The sequence below is a fragment of the Phyllostomus discolor genome, chromosome 12 (assembly GCF_004126475.2).
Source record: "Phyllostomus discolor isolate MPI-MPIP mPhyDis1 chromosome 12, mPhyDis1.pri.v3, whole genome shotgun sequence".
NCBI classification, from domain to species: domain Eukaryota; kingdom Metazoa; phylum Chordata; class Mammalia; order Chiroptera; family Phyllostomidae; genus Phyllostomus; species Phyllostomus discolor.
Window position 1 is genome coordinate 2,346,233 of NC_040914.2, and position 16,787 is coordinate 2,363,019.

Below are 16,787 nucleotides of genomic sequence, written 5' to 3' on the forward strand. Positions count from 1 at the left end.
GCCTTGTTCTCCCTCACTTCAGATTCCTGAAATTATATACTTCAAATATTTTTTAGCCCCACACTCCCTCTCTGTCTCCTGGGACTCTGAAGGCATAAATGTTAGACCTGTTGTTGTTCCATGGGTCCCTGAAATTTTGATCATTTTCCTCCAATTTTTTCTGTTGTTCAGGTTAGAGAATGTCTATTGATCTATCTTCAAGTTCACTGACTCCTTCCTCTGTTATCTCCGTTCTGTTATTCAGTCCATCCACTGAGCCTTTTACTTTTGTTATTGTAGTTTTTAGTTCTAAGATTTCCATATGGTTGTTCTTTATATCTTCTATCTCCTTGTTGAGACTTTCTATTTTGGTATTTGTTTTTAGGAGGACCCTAACTGAGACACCAGGGTTGCTAATTCAATGAACTCCATTGAAAATAAAAATAAGGAGAAAGACCTTGGGGAGCTGCTGCAATGTAGGAGTTCTCACACGGGGTTGATGGAGAGGGACCTAATGATGGAGAGGTGACATTTCAGATGAAGCTGAATAACAAGAAAGAGGTTGACAAGTAAAAATATGGAGGAAGGGTATATTAGTTTCTTGTGGCTATTGTAATTTTTTACAATTTTTAAAGGCAAACTTAATGCCTTAAAACAATACAAATTTATAATCTTACTGTTCTGGAGACCAGAAGTCCAAAATGAGCCTTACTTGAGTCTTAAATGGCTTTGGGTGGTGGGGTAAGATAGGGGCAAAGTAGAAAGATTGGTCTTGCACTGTCTCCCAGAACCAAACTGCAAATAAAAATAAAGAGGGGGAACATACACCAAAAATAAGCAACTGAAGTTTACCTAAGGAAAGACACTTAACCAAGGATAGGCCAAAACCACCTTGAGACCAGTAGAAGAGCAGAGATGCAAAAGGGGCCGGCACCACTTTTATGGGCAGCAGGCTGAGTTTGCCACATAGCTTGGGAGTTTCACCCTGAAGGGAGTGAAGCCTGGGCCCCAGACCAGGCTCCCAAGCACAGAGCATCAGTGCTGGGTTCACCTGCCCAGGCAGCATCCAGCAGTGAAAAGCAACAGGGTTTTTGCCCACCAGAGAAAGACAGACACTGCTGGAAATGAAGCCATTTCTTTCTTTCTTTCTTTCTTTTTTCCCTAAGGGGCCAATGCACAGGATTTGCATGCACAGCCACTCACTTTGGGCTTGGGTGAAGGGAGGGCAGTGCAGTCTAGTGTCAAACAAGGAGAGTCTGGAGTGGGGAGCTTGGAGGAGAGGTGTGGGGGGATGGCTGCCGGGTTCCTGGTGCTAGAACATACCTCCGTACCACAGCAGCCATTTTTCCTGAGAACAGCAAGCCCCTCCCAGGGGAAAAAAAATGACCCCATCCCATAGGAAGCCATTCACTCCACCCTGTGATATCCTCCTAGCCCCATTCTCTGGAATACTGCCCACCCCACCCTCTGTATTCTGATCACCCTATCCTGCATCCCTTTTTTCTCTATCTTACTTTTCCCCAACCTGCTTCTTATCCCCTGCAGAGGAGAGAGTAACATAGGCAGACTCAGGGGTGTTAGAGACTGGCTTTAAAGCATGGCCATTCCACACACATCTCTGGGGACCCAACCGGCACTCCTCCCTTGTGGGAGAGCTTTGGAATGCCCTCCCAGTTTCCAGAAGATCCAAACTCTGAGCCCTGGAAGCCCCACCAGCTTTCCTACTATGGGCTTCTCCCTGATAAGTTCAGGGAAATAATTTGGGACAGACTCAGACATGCAGTGCTGGGTTGGGGGAACACACCCACCATCTTCCATGAAGTTTGAATGGCACCACCCTCAGGAGATCCAGGGGTCCCATCCTCCAGATTCCATCAGAAGTTCTCTCAGAAACAAGTCAGTGGCTAGACTAAGTCTAATGGCAGGACAACAGGCAAAGGCAGGTGGAGGTGGATCCTGTGGTGTCTTTGGTTGTTAGTTGTCCTATACTTGGGCCCTTTGCTGATAAAAAGCCAGGCTTGCAGAGCAGTGAGTCCCATCCTGGATGCAGCCAAGTCTGAAGGAAACTGCCAAAAACTGTGGATTGCTCCTAGCTTCAAACAGGCTGCCTACAGCTAGACATGGCCAGCCTCTGGCATTGACTTACACGAGCTTCAGACAACATCAGAGTTGTAGCTAGAGGGAGAACCCAGTGGACAAGCACTAAATTCTAATGAAGTGAATTCCACTTTTTTCCTTTTTATTATCTTTGTTATTTTTGATTTCACATAGGTTTTCATCATATTTTCTTTATCTTCAATGTTTTAAATTTTTTCTCTATTTTTCTTCCAAATCTTGTATTTTACTCTTTCCCTTTTCACTCTATTTTGCCTTCTTCCTTCCTTTGCTTATTATTTTAAAATTTATTTTTCCTTTCTTTGTTCTTGTGTGGCAGTTCCCTGTTTCTGTTCCTTATTTTTATAGTTTCTCCTCCCTCTGCCTTCCCACAATTATTTTTCTTTCCTTTGATCTTCTTGTATTCCTTTTTCTCTTATAATATTCTGTTTATCTTCCCACTTTTATTCTTTGGTCTTTCATCACTGATTTTTCTGTTGTTGAGGGTTTTTTTTTTGTGCTTGTGTGGGTTTTGTTTTCTGTATTGTCTTGTTTTGTTCTGTCAGCACCTGCACAACAGCACATAAGACATGGTGGGGTTTGAGCCTCTTAGTCAGTTAGCTGGAGGTGAGAACCCATTGATGAATAGGCCAACAACAATCAAGACCTAAATACAATAGGAGAGCCTACATAGACTGCACAAGGGGCAGTCCTAGAGCATCCAGCTCAGGATATGAAGAGGATAGCAGCAGTGAAACTTATAGGACTCCTACCACATAAGGCCACACTATGAAGACAGGAAGTCAAAGAAGATCTATCTAATATGTAGAAACAAACAAAAAATAGTCAGCTAAAATGGGGATACAAAGAAACAACTCCCAAATGAAAGGAAAAAAGGAATCCCCAGAAAGAAGGCTAAATGAAATTGAGGCAAGCAATTTGTCAGATATAGAATTCAAAGTAATGGTGATAAGGATGCTCAAGAAACTTAATGAGAATTATAAGGAACTTAGTGGGAACTTTATCATCATGAAAAATTACATAGAAACCATGAATAAGAACCAGTTGGAAATGAAGAATGCAATATCTGAAATGAATACACTAGAAGGAATTAAAAGCAGGCTAGATGAAGCAGAGGATCAGATCAGTAATTTGGAAGACAAGGTAGAAAAAAAACACCCAATCAGAGCACCAAAAAGAAAAAAAAAGACTTAAAAAGAGTGAGGATGGTTTAAGGGAACTTTAGGAGACATGAAATGTAACAAATCCACATGATAGGAATATCAGAAGAACAAAAAGAAAATGGGGATGGAATAGAAAACCTGTTTGAAGAAATAATGACAGAAAACTTCCATAACCTCCTGAAGAAAAAAGTCACACAAATTCAGGAAGCACAGAGAATTCCAATCAAGATGAATCCAAAGAGACCCACACCAAGACACATCATAATTAAAATGGCAAAGTTTACAAACAAAGAGGGAATCTTAAAGGCAGCAAGAGACAAACAATCAGTTACCTAAAAAGGAGTTCCAGTAAGACTATCAGCTTATTTCTCAACAGAAGCACTTCAGGCCAGAAGGGATTGGCATGAAGTATTCAAAATAATGAAAAGCAAGATCTGCAACCAAGATTACTCTATCCAGCAACTCTATTACTAAATTTGAAGGCAAAATAAAGTTTCCCAGACAAAAAAAAGGTCTAAATGAGTTCATTAACACCAAACCAGCATTGCAAGAGATGTTAAAGAGACTGCTTTAAGAAGTAGAGAGAGGGTGGGGGGAGAGAGAGAAAGGAACATAGGTATAAAGGAACAAAATGGCAATGAACAAGTGCCAATCAACAATAACCTTAAATGTAAATGGATTAAATGCCCCAATCAAAAGACACAGGGTAGCCAACTGGATAAGAAAACATTACCCATGTCTGTCTACAGGAGATCCACCTCAGAATAAAAGTTTCACACAGGCTGAAAGTGAAGGGATAGAAAAAATATTTCATGCAAATGGAGACCAAAAAAAAGCTAGGGCAGCAATACTTGTATCTGACAAAATAGACTTCAAAATGCAGGCCATAAAAAGAGACAAAGGTCACTACGTAATACTAAAGGGATTTATCCAACAAGAGGATATAACACTTTTAAACATATATGCATCCAATATAGGAGCACCTAAATATATAAAGAAAATATTGGTGAACTTTAAGGATGAGATCAACAGAATGCAAGCAACATAGAAGATTTTAACACCCCAATATCACCATTGGATAGATCTCCCAGACAAAAATCAACAAGGAAACAGCTACCTTAAATTACACAATAGATAAAATGGATTTAATTGATATTTACAGAACATTTCAACCCAAAGAAGCAGAATATACATTCTTCTCAAGGGCACATGAATAATTCTCAAAGATAGACTACATGTTAGGATACAAAATAAATGTCAACAAATTCAAGAAAACTGAAATCATGTCAAGCATTTTCTTGGATTACAACAGCATGAAACTAGAAATCAACATCACTAAAAAAAGGCAAAGTCATTCAAATACTTGGAGGCTAAATAGCATGCTATTAAACTGAATGGGTTATCAATGAGTTAAAGGAAGAAATCAAAAAGTACCCGGAAACAAATGAAAATGAACATACAACAACCCCAAAACCTATGGGACACAGTGAAAGCAGTCCTGAGAAGGCAGTTCATAGTATTACAGGCCTACCTAAAGAAGATAGAAAACCTCAAATAAACAATTTAACCCTACACCTAAAAGAACTAGTAAGACAATGACCAGCAAAGCCCTAAGGGAGAAAAAATAATCAAGATAAGAGCAGAAATAAATTAAATTTATTTCTGTCATTTGAAAAGAGACTAAAAAAAAAAAACAATTAAAAAGATCAATAAATCCAGGAGCTGGATCTTTGAAAAGATAAACAAAATTGAAAACATTTAACCAGACTCATCAATAAAAAAAGGAGAAGGTCCAAATTAATAAAATCAGAAGTGAAAGGGGAAATAACAATGGATATCAGAGAAATACAAAAGGATTGTAAGAAAATACTATGAACAAGAATATGCCAAGAAACTGGAAAACCTTGGTGAAATGGATAAATTTCTAGAATCATACAATCTCTCAAAACTGAATCAGGAAGAAGGAGAATACCTGAATTGGCTGATAACAACTAATGAAATTAAAACAATAATAAAAAAAACTCCCAGGAAACTGAAGCCCTGGGCCAAATGGTTTCACAGGTGAATTTTCCTAATCATTCAAAGAACTAACACCTATCCTTCTCAAACTATTCCAAAATATTCAAGAAGATGAATGGCTTCCAAGCTATTTTTATGAGACCAGTATTGTCCTAATTCCAAAACCAAGTAAAGACACAACAAAGAAAGAAAACTATAGACCAATATCCCTGATGAACATTGATGCCAAAATCTTCAACAAAATACTAGTAAACTATATCCAGCAACACATTAAAAAAGATCATGCCCACAATCAAGTAGGATTTATCCTGGGGATGTAAGGTTGGTATAATATTCACAAATCAATAAATGTGATACATCACATAAACAAAAGAAAAGATAAAAATCACATGATGATATCAATAGATGCCAAAAAAGCATTTGATAAAATCTAGCACCCATTCATGACGAAAACTGTAAGCAAAGTCGGAATAGAAGGAACACACTTCAACAAAATAAAGGCCATATATGACAAACCTACAGGCCATTATCATGCTCAACGGTCAAAAACTAAAAGCATTTCCTCTAAGATTGGGTACAAAGACAGAGACCACCCTTATTCAACACAGTACTAGAAGTCCTAACCATAGCCATCAGAAAAGAAGAAGAAATAAAAGTCAACCAAATTGAAAAGGAGGAGGTAAAACTCCCTTTATTCATGGACAACATGATATTGTATATTGAAAACCCTATAGGCTCCACCAAAAAACTATTAGACCTAATAAATAAATTTTGGAAAGTAGCAGGATACAAAATCAATACTCAGAAATCGATGGTGTTTCTATATACCAATAATGAACTATCAGAAACAGAAACAATTTAGCCAAGGAGGTAAAAGACCTATATTCAGAAAACTATAGGGCACTGAAGTAAGAAATTGAGGAAGATACAAATAAGTGGAAACATGTATGATGTTAATGGGAAGGAAGAATTAACATTATTAAAATGTCCATACTACCCAAAGCAATCTATATGTAGATTCAATGCAATTCCTATTAAAATATCAATGGCATAGTTCAAAAATCTAAAACAAATATTCAAAAAAAGTTTTACAGAACCAAAAACATCCCCAAACAGCCTCAGCAATCTTGAGAAAGAAGAACAAAGTTGGCGGGATCACAATGCTTGATATAAAAGTATATTACAGTCTGGTACTAGACTAAACATAGACACATAGATCAATCGAACAGAATAGAGAGCCCAGAAATAAACCTATGCCTTATGGTTAGTTAGTATTTGACAAAGGAAGATAGAGCATACGATGGAATAAAGACAGATCTCTTTAATAAATGGTATTGGAAGAACTGGACTAGTACTTGCAAAAAAATTGACCACCAACTTGTACCATACACTAGAATAAATGTAAAATGGATAAAAGAGTTCAATATAAGTTGCAATACCATAAGAATCTTCTAGAAAAACATAGGCAGAAATTTTTCAGATATCTCCTGTAGCAATTTTTTGCCAATATATTTCCTAGGCACTAGGAACAAAGGAGAAAATTATCAAATGGGACTACATCAAATTAAAAAGCTTCTGCACAGCTAAAGAAACCGTCAGCAAAATGAAAAGGGAACCCACTGTATAGGAGAATATATTTGCCAATGATACATTAGACAAGGGTTTAATCTCCAAAATATGTAGAGAACACCTGTGATTCATCACCAGGAAGGCAAACAATCCAATTTGAAAATGGGCAAAGGGCATGAATAGACATTTCTCCAAGGAGGACATACAGAGGGCCCATAGATGTATGAAAAAATGCTCAACATCACTGGTCATCAAAAAGATGGAAATTAAAAGCACAATGAGATATAGCTTCACAACTGCCAAAATGGCTATCAATAAATCAATGAACAAGTACTGGTGAGGATGTGGAGAAGATGGAACCCTAGTGCACTCTTGATGGGAATGCAGATTGGTGCAACCACTCTGGACAACAGTACAGAGTTTTCTCACAAATATAGAACTGGAACTGCCTTTTGATCCAGTGATTCCACTTCTGGGAATATATCCAAAGAATCCTGAAACATCAATTCAAAAGAATATATGGACCCCTATGTTCATAGCCAGCATTATTTACAACAGCCAAGATTTGGAAACAGCCTAAGTGCCCAACAGTGGATGAGTGGATAAAAAATCTGTAGGACATTGAAATACTACACAGCAGTAAAAAAGAAATTCTTTCCTTTAGTAACAGCTTGGATGGAACTGGAAACTAATATGCTAAGTGAAATAAGTCAATCAATGAAAGGCAAATACTGTATGATCTCACTTATAACTGGAATCTAATAAAATAAATGAATGAGCAAAATAGAGTCACGGGCGCAGAAACATGGAACAGGTTGACAGCTGTAAGAGGGGAGGGGAGGTGGGGACTGGCTGAAATAAGGTGAAGGGATTTGACAAAGAACATACAAGGCCTGTCGGGAAAAGTTCCAGCCATTGTTAATAAGAACGTTTGCAACATTGATGTAACCTGGCAGCCAAGGAGAGCAAACTACAATGCACATACACGAACAATGAGAACTTCACTGTACTAGTCAGTGGGGGTGGTAGGCAGCATTGAATGAGCGTGTGTACTGTGTGGCCATCACACTCAAAATGAGTGAGCAAGTAGAGCAATGAATCTGAGTCCAATTTTGCGTTGTTTGAACATTCCTCTGCAGGAACTATTCAGATGATTCAGAAGGCCACAGCTATGGGCTACTGGTGACTGGCAAGCTTCATCATGACAATGCACCTTCTCATACATTGTGTAGAGTTTTGTGGTGAAATGCTACATCACCCAGGTGGCTCATCCCCCTACAGCCCAGATTTAGAGCCCTGTGACTTCTGGCTTTTCCCAAAACTAAAATCACCTTTGAAAGGGAAGAGATTTCAGACCACCAATGCGATTTAGGAAAATATGATGGGGCAGCTGATGACGACTGAGAGAACTGTGTGAGGTCCTTTCCCTTCTTTACCTCCTTATCCCCCTCCACCCTCCTCTCTGGTTACTGTCAGTTTGTTCTTTATTTCCATGAACCAGATACATGGGAAAAAAATGGGTTTAAAATCAAGGTAGTGGCAGGATAGGAACCTCTGGAGGCCTAAAGAAGACAATCCATTTCTTATCTTCTCCAGTTCTTTCTCTTCAAAGTGAGTGGCAGAGCATTTTCAAATCTATCTCTCCGACTCTCCAACCAATGCTGCCAGGGTCACAGCTCCTTCTCTGACTCTGGCTTTCCCACTTCCCTCTCATAAAAACCCCTGTGATTACATTGAGCTCACTCAATAATCCAAAATAATCTCCCCATCTCAAGATCTTCATCATAATCACACTGCAAAGTCTCTTTCAGCTGGGCGTTAGGAACAGAGCTCTTTGGGGAGCTATTATTCAGCCTACCACAAGTGGTTCAGGAAAAGGCAGTATTTGTAAGGACTCTGGGATGAGTGTCCTCTAGACCAGTGTTTATTGGACAGAGCTGACTGGGGTAGGGAGGAAATCAAGGACATAACCAGGGGCCAGATCATGTGAGGCCCTAGGTAAGGGCTTTGGACTGTATTTGTAGTGAGATGGGAGCCATGGGAAGCTTTTGAGCAAAGGAGAGATGTGAGCTGATGTCCACTTAAACAGGTGATTCTGACAAGGTAGAGTTCCTTACAGGTAAGCATGGGAAAGCCCTCAGGTTGGAGCAGGGAGTAACAGCCACTCTCCATGTGGCCAGCTGGACAATGAGATGCTGCAGACTCCATCCTGCAGAGTCTGTGTGACTTGTGGCTAAAGACGAGAAGAAAGGCACACAGACTATAGAAGTCTTGTGGAGAAAAAGGGATGGTACAGCCACTCCCTCAAGATGAGAGTCCTATAGCTGCTTCTCTCAAGGGGACAGCATCCTAGCCACTTTCTCAAGGGGAGAGCACCCCTGGCCACTCTCTCAAGGGGAGAGCATTCCAACCCTTGCCTGGGAAGGCTTTTATTGTTTCTTTCGGGTCTTACATCAAAGGATGATTTATTATCTATTACATAGAATGTTGTTGTCTGCATTTTAGGTACAATCAAGGAAATGAAAATAACAAATACAGAAGGGAAAGGTGGAGAGCTGCTAATGCTCCATCCTTGGGAAAATTCATACAGGCTTTGGAAATTATCTTGAATATAGGCAATAAACATCTACTGTTTCAGACCAGGATAAGGGAGTTTCAGCAAGAGCAAGCAAAAACAGTCTGGATGCATTTTGTAGGCCTGGTTCCCATGGGAAAACCGGTCTGAGGGTCTGACTCCTGCCCGCCACTCTGCTCCTGTAGGCTTTCCAATGCAGGGCTGAGCCAGATTTGCCACTGCCAAGCAGACCAGTTCCCTACAATGAGCTTTCATCCTCTAGCAGAAGTGTTACCAGAATGCAGTGTAACACAGTATGCCCTGTATTTCATTTTTAACTATCCTATTCTGCTCTTTTCCTTTCCATATGGTAATTTCTGAAAACTATTTTAGAGCAGTTTTAGGTTTACAGCAAAACTGAGAAATGGTATCGAGATTTTTCATGCACCCTCTGGGGCTCCACATACACAGCTTCCCCCTATGTCAACATCCCCACCAGGTACATTTGTTATAATTGACGAAACTACATTGACACATCATTGTCACCCAACATCTGGTTTACATTAGGGTTCACTCTTGGTGGTGTACCTGCAATGTCCTAAAAATTCTCTGTGCTCTGCCGTTCATCTCTCTCTCTGATAACCTTTAACCACTGCTGGACGTTTTACTGCCTCCATAGTTTGCCTTTTTCAGAATGTCATATTCAATCACGTGCAGTTAATAACAGGAATACATTCTGAAATATATGGTGTTAGATTATTTTGTCATTGTGTGAACATCACAGAGCACACTTACACAAACCTAGATGGTATAGCTCACTACACACACCTAGTCTATATGGTTTTGCCTATTGCTCCTAAGCTACAAGCCTGCATAGCATGTTACTGTACAAACAAGAGATTAAATCAGGTGCTAGAGGAAGTGATGCAATTGAGAGACTATATAAACATGAGGTGTATGAGGCTGCTACTGACAGTTGTTTCACAGGATTTTATAAGTATAATGAGTAACATTAACTCTAAAATAACAGAAATATGGTATAGTAAATACATAAGCCAGTAGCACAGTCATTTATCATAATCAGGTATTATGTACTGCATATATTGTATTGCTGTACTTTTATACAACTGGCAGTGCAGTAGGTTTATTTACACTAACATCAAAACACATTAGTAATGCATGTCACTACCACCTTAAGGCAGCTACAGCCTCACTAGGTGATAGCAATTTTTCAACTTAATTATAATCTTATGGGACCACCATCATATGTGTGGCCTGTTGTTGACTGAAACATCATTATGCAGTGCATGACTGTAATTGGAATCATACACAGAATGTCACCTTTTCAGACTGGCTTCTTTCAGTTAGCAATATGCATTTACATTTCCTTCATGTGTTTTCATGGCTTGCTAGCTCATTTCTTTGCAGCATTGATTAATATGCTATTGTCTGGATGTACCACAGTTTGTTTATCCACTCACCTACTGAAGGATGTCTTGGTTGCTTCAAGTTTTGGCAACTATGAACAAATCTGCTATGAACATCCGTATGCAGGTTCTTGTACAAATATACATTTTCATCTCCTTTGGATAAATACCAAGGAGTGTTGGATTGTATGATAAGAGGATGTTTAGTTTTGAAAGAAACTGACAAACTGTCTTCCAAAATGGCTGTGCTATTTTGCATTCCCATCAGCAATAAATGGGAGTTCCTGCGGCTTCACGTCTTTTTCAGCATTTGCTTTTGTTAGTGTTCCTGATTTTGGCCGTTCTGGTAGGAGTGTAATGGTATTTCTTTATTGTTTTAATTTGCATTTCCTTGATGACATATGATGTGGAGCATCTTTTCATGTGCATATTTGGCATCTGTATACATTCATTGGTGAGATGTCTCATATTGTAATTTTTTTACTTCTTAGGCTGACTTTTTAAAAACTGTAATTGCTAATAAGTCCAATTTTAGCACTTGGCCTTGCTACAGCCTCTTCTGTCTGCTAGAGAAAGAAAGGAGAATAAAGAAAGGAATAAATAAAGGTAATATTTCCTTTTTTTTCTGATGCTGTAGAAATGCAGATAAGGCTGTCACTAACCTGTATGTTTTAGTGCTGATTTTAAAAAGGCTTCATAGCCCGATACCAGGGTACAACTTGGTGAATGGGGCATGGAGTAGATCTCTCCTTGCCCCTCAGCTAGCCAATTTGCAAAGTGCTCAACCTGTACAACTCCACACGCTAATCCTGAATATAGACACTTTCTGCATCATGAAATTGTCCTTGCAAATGTTACTTCTCTTGGAGGAGTCCTATAAGTCTTTTGTATTAGTCAGGATAAGATAAACTCCGCTACTGTAACAAACCACAGAATAAACATAATGATTTATTTCCTTCTCACATCATAATTAGAAGCAGCTCAGGGCCTTCTTCCAAGCAGTAACTCAGAGGTGTAGGCTGTCATCTGAAGTGTGGTTTCCAAGGCCATCATAGAACAGACAGAGAGAACATAGAACCAGGTATGGAGGTTAAGACCAAGCTTAGAAGTGTCATTTGTTTTGTCCACATCCCATTGGCCAGGACATCATCACATAGCCCCCATTTAACTGCAGAGGAAGTTTGGATATGTGGCCTTCTATGTGCCTAGGAAGAGAAGATGAATTGTTGGAAACCTGGCCAACTACTGCCACAATCCAGGCTCCAGAGATTGTGGCCACATCTTCTGATGCAAATTTAAACTTTAAAAAATCTGTAATTTCCTGGCTGGCGTAGCTCAGTGGATTGAGTGCGGGCTGCGAACCAAAGCACTGCAGGTTTGATTCCCAGTCAGGGTACATGCCTGGGTTGCAGACCACGGCCCCCAGCAACCACACATTGATGTTTCTCTCTCTCTCTCTCTCTCTCTCTCTCTCTCTCTCTCTCTCTCTCTTCTTCCCTCCCTTCACTCTCTAAAAATAAATTTTAAAAAATCTTTTAAAAATCAATAAATAAACAAAAATCTATTTCTACCTGGTTGGTGTGGCTCAGTGGGTTGTGTGCCAGCCTGCAAACCAAAGAGTCGCTAGTTCGATTCCCAGTCAGGGCACATGCCTGGGTGGTGGGTCAGGTCCCCAGTAGGGGGTGTGCAAGAGGCAATCACACATTGATGTTTCTCTCCCTCTCTCCCTCCCTTCCCCTCTTTCTAAAAAAATATATAAAATCTTTTTAAAAATCTATAATTCTTATTCCTTCTACTAATTTGTCAGACTCAGAATAAGATTTAAATTGACACCTCTGAATCCCTAAAACTTACATATACTCATCATTTCTTTGTTCAGACATAAGAGGATCATTGGCACTTCTTTTTTAAAATTATATTTTATTGATTATGCTATTACAGTTGTTCTCACTTTTCCTCCTTTACCCCCTCCACCCAGCACCCTCTACTCCCTCAGGAAATTTCCATGTCCATAGGTTTTATATATATATATATTCTTTGACTACTCCATTTCCTATACTGTACTTTACATCCCCATGGCTATTTTGTAACTACCTATTAATACTTCTTAATCCCTTCACCACTTACCCATTCCCCTACACACACCTCCCATCTGGCAACTATCAAAATTGTCTCTGTATCCATGATTCTGTCTGTTTTTCTTGCTTGCTTAGCTTGTTTTTTAAATTCAATTGTTGATAGGTTTGTATTTTTTGCCATTTTATTGTTCATAGTTTAGATATCCTTTTTCTTAAATAAGTCCCTTTAACATTTTGTGTAATAATGGCTTGGTGATGAAGAACTCCTTTAGTTTTTTCTTGTCTGGGAAGCTCTTTATCTGCCCTTTGACTCTAAATGATAGTTTTGCTGGATAGAGCAATCTTGGCTGTAGGTCCCTACTTTTCACGACTTAGAGTATTTCCTGCCAATCCCCTCTATCCTACAAAGTTTCTTCAGAGAAATCAGCTGACAGTCTTATGGGAACTCCCTGGTAAGTAACCAACTTCTTTTCTCTTGCTGCTTTTAAGATCCTCTCTTTATGTTTAACTTTTGGCAGTTTAATCATGATGTGTCATGGAGTGGACCTGTTTGCATCCCTCTTGTTTGGGACTATCAACTATCTGTGTTTCCTGGACTTGCATGTCTATTTCCTTCACCAAATTGGGGGAGTTTTCTTTCATTATTTTTTCAAATAAATTTCCAATTTCTTGCTCTTGCTCTTCTCCTGCTGGCATCCCTATGATGTGAATGTTGGAATACCTGAAGTTGTCCCAGAGGCTGCTTATACTATCCTCATTTTTTAAATTCTTTTTTCTTTTTCTTGTTCTGATTGGTTGTTTTTTGCTTCCTTATGTTCCATATCATTGATTTGATTCTCAGCTTCATGCATCCTACTGTTGTTTCCCTGTAAATTGTTCTTTATTTCAGTTAGTATTCTTCGTTTCTGACTGGGTCTTTTTTATGTTGTTGAGGTCCTCACTGAGCATCCTTATAACCAGTGTTTTGAACTCTGCATCTGATAGATTGCTTATCTCCATTTCATTTAGCTCGTGTATGTGTGTGTGTGTGTGTGTGTGTGTGTGTGTGTGTAGTTTTGATCCGTTCTTTCATTTGGGCCATGTTTTTTTTTCCTCTCCTCATTTTGGCAGCCTCCCTGTGTTTGTTTCTATATATTAGGTAAAGCTGCTTTGACTCTATGTCTTGGTAATGTGGCCTAATGTAGTAGGTTTCAGGGTCCAGTGGTACAGCCTCCCTATTATCCAAGCTGGGTACTTGAGGTGTGCCCTTTGCATAAGCTGAGTACACCCTCCTCTTGTAGTTGAGCCTTGGTTTCTGTTGACAGATCAATGAGAGGGATTTACCCAGGGTAGGCAGCTTCAAGGATTGGCTGTGACCACTGACCATGCAGCTCCACCCTCCATGGAGGATCAGCTGTGCAGGAGCCATGTAGTGGTGCTCCAACATGGTCTCTAGCTGCCCACTGGGTGCACTCACCCTGGGGTTTCCCAGGTGGTACAGGCCAAAGTCAGGCCCCACCTATGTTTTGCCCAGAGCCCCCCTGCCTGAGCTATAGAGCAATCTGAGATGGCTGCTACTTGTGCTGGGCTTGGAGATTCCCAGGCAAACCCAAGCTGTGAATTAAACTGGATGCTGCTAGTTGGCTAGTTGGGGCCTGGAGCTCAGTGAGGCCAGCTGGTGCTTGTTTGATAGAATTTAGGAAGTCATGCAGCATAAGCCAAGACCAGTCATTCATATGGAAAAGCAGCTTGGGTGGGCCCATAAGTTGGGTGGGGAAGAAACTCTGGGGATCCCCAATGTGGGTCAAACAGTGTTAGCCAGATTGATGGAGTCTCAGATATGGCACCAGCTTGCTGGTTCTACAGGGTAAGGGTTTAGAAACGGGACAATGGCCTTTGCTTGCCTCGATGCCAGACACTTCACTTTCTCCCTGTGTACCCCTGGTGTTGATGGGGGACTCAAATGTTGGAAAATTTTTCATTTCAGGTAATAACTAATAAGCTTGATAATCGATGTATATAAAAAGCTATTGTTTCAGGAACTGAAGGTATGACCCACCTTGACTCCAAGAGACCATGAGCAGTTCCACCTTTGTGTCTCAGGAGGACAGCAAGCAATGAAGATGGTATCTGAGCCATTGTAGTCCAGGGTGAGATACCCACCACCCAGGACACAGATAAAGACCACTGGCCCAGGACACAGATGAAAGAATACTTCAGCTTTTTATCTGATTAAAATGTCCCCCAAATTCCACTTCCCTTATCTATACTTTGCTTCTCCTTATAAAAGGGTCAGTTTAAAATGGAATTTAAGCTCTGATGCAGACACCGGCCTGCAGTGTCCACATCATTATAGATGAAATGAGACATTCACATGGACTACCCAGTCTGGTGGAGGAAAAGGGACAGCATGGCTTTTCTCTCAAGGGGAGCAAAAGCCTTGGCCCTTGCCATGACTGGCCTTTATTGGGTTTCTCAGCACATTACATGATGGTCCTCATTTAGTATACACGGGTTCACTTTAGGTGGTTACATTTTACAGAAAACAAAGGAGCCAATGTCGCTAATCACATCACAGAAGAGGGATATTTGCAAATGAAAAGGCAAAAGTGCTTGAACCTGTTACACTCATCCTTGGAAGGTTTAGCATGGATTTTTGGAAGTTACTTTGCAGTAAATGTCCTCAATTCAGTGTGAGGGAGTTTTTTAGCAAGAGCAAAACTCAAAGTGGCCTAGGCACATTGCAGGCCTGATTCCCCATGGGAGAACCTATCTGTGGGTGTGGGTCCTGGGCATATCCAAGTGGGAGCTGGGCCCACGCCATGCAGAACAGTCTCCTACAAAGCTCTCTTCCTTGGTGCTGCCTACAGAGGTGGCAGCCATCTCTACTCAGCACCATGGATGCCCTCAGACCCCTGCTTAAACCTAAGATTGTCAAAAAGAGGACCAAGAAGTTTATTTGGCACCAGTCATACTGATATGTCAAAATTAAGCAGAACTGGTGGAAACCCATAGATACTGACAATAGGATGTGCAGAAGATTCAAGGACCAGATCTTGATGGCCAACATTGGTTATGGGAGCAACAGGAAAACAAAGCACATGCTGACCAGTGGTTTTTTAAAGTTCTTAGTCCACAACATCAAGGAGCTTGAAGTTCTGCTGATGTGCAACAAATCCTACTGTGCTGAGATTACTCAAAATGTCTGCTCAAAACATCTTCTCAAAGAACTGCAAAGCCATTGTGGGAAGAGCAGCCCAGCTGGCCATCAGAGTCATCAATCCCAATGCCAGGCTTCACAGTGAAGAAAATGAATAGACAGATTGTGTACACCTTATATTCATGTTAATAAAACCTCAAGATTCTGCAAAAAAAATAAAATAAAATGGAATTTAAGATAGTCTGTCAGGGTACAAACCTTCCATCTTCTCAGATGGCTGGCCATCTGAATAAAGCACCCAAAAAGATTTAATCCCTGTCTATGCTTATTGGGTCTGACAGGTGACAGGTAGCATGAACACTGGCTTTTCAGGTTTCTGTGCCTTTCAAGCTGCTACCCCCATGCTGGAGCTCAGAGGGAGTGAGTCTAAGTAGGCGGGTCCTTGTGTGGGTTAAGAGAAATTGCTCGGAGCTCCAAAAGTTTCTTCCACTGGCTTAATCCCTGCTGGTTTGTACAGCCAGAAGTTGCAGGGACTTATCTTCCTCACACTGGAACCCTGGGCTGACAGGCCTGGTGTGGGGCTGGGACTCCTTGCTCCTGAGATATCCCTCCCAAATTTTATTCACCATATGTGGGTGAAGGATCAGCCCATTTCACATCTGTGCCCCTTCTACCAGACTGGATGGATGTTATTTCTTCAATTCTGTAGTTGTCAGACTTCCATTCAATTCAATTTCTGACAGT

The 16,787-nt window shown here is 40.4% G+C and overlaps 1 pseudogene; it reads left to right on the forward strand.

Moving 5' to 3' along the window:
* Window positions 1-15,731: 15,731 nt before the first annotated feature.
* Window positions 15,732-16,355, forward strand: LOC114511561 (annotated as a pseudogene).
* The last annotated feature ends 432 nt before the right edge of the window (window positions 16,356-16,787 follow it).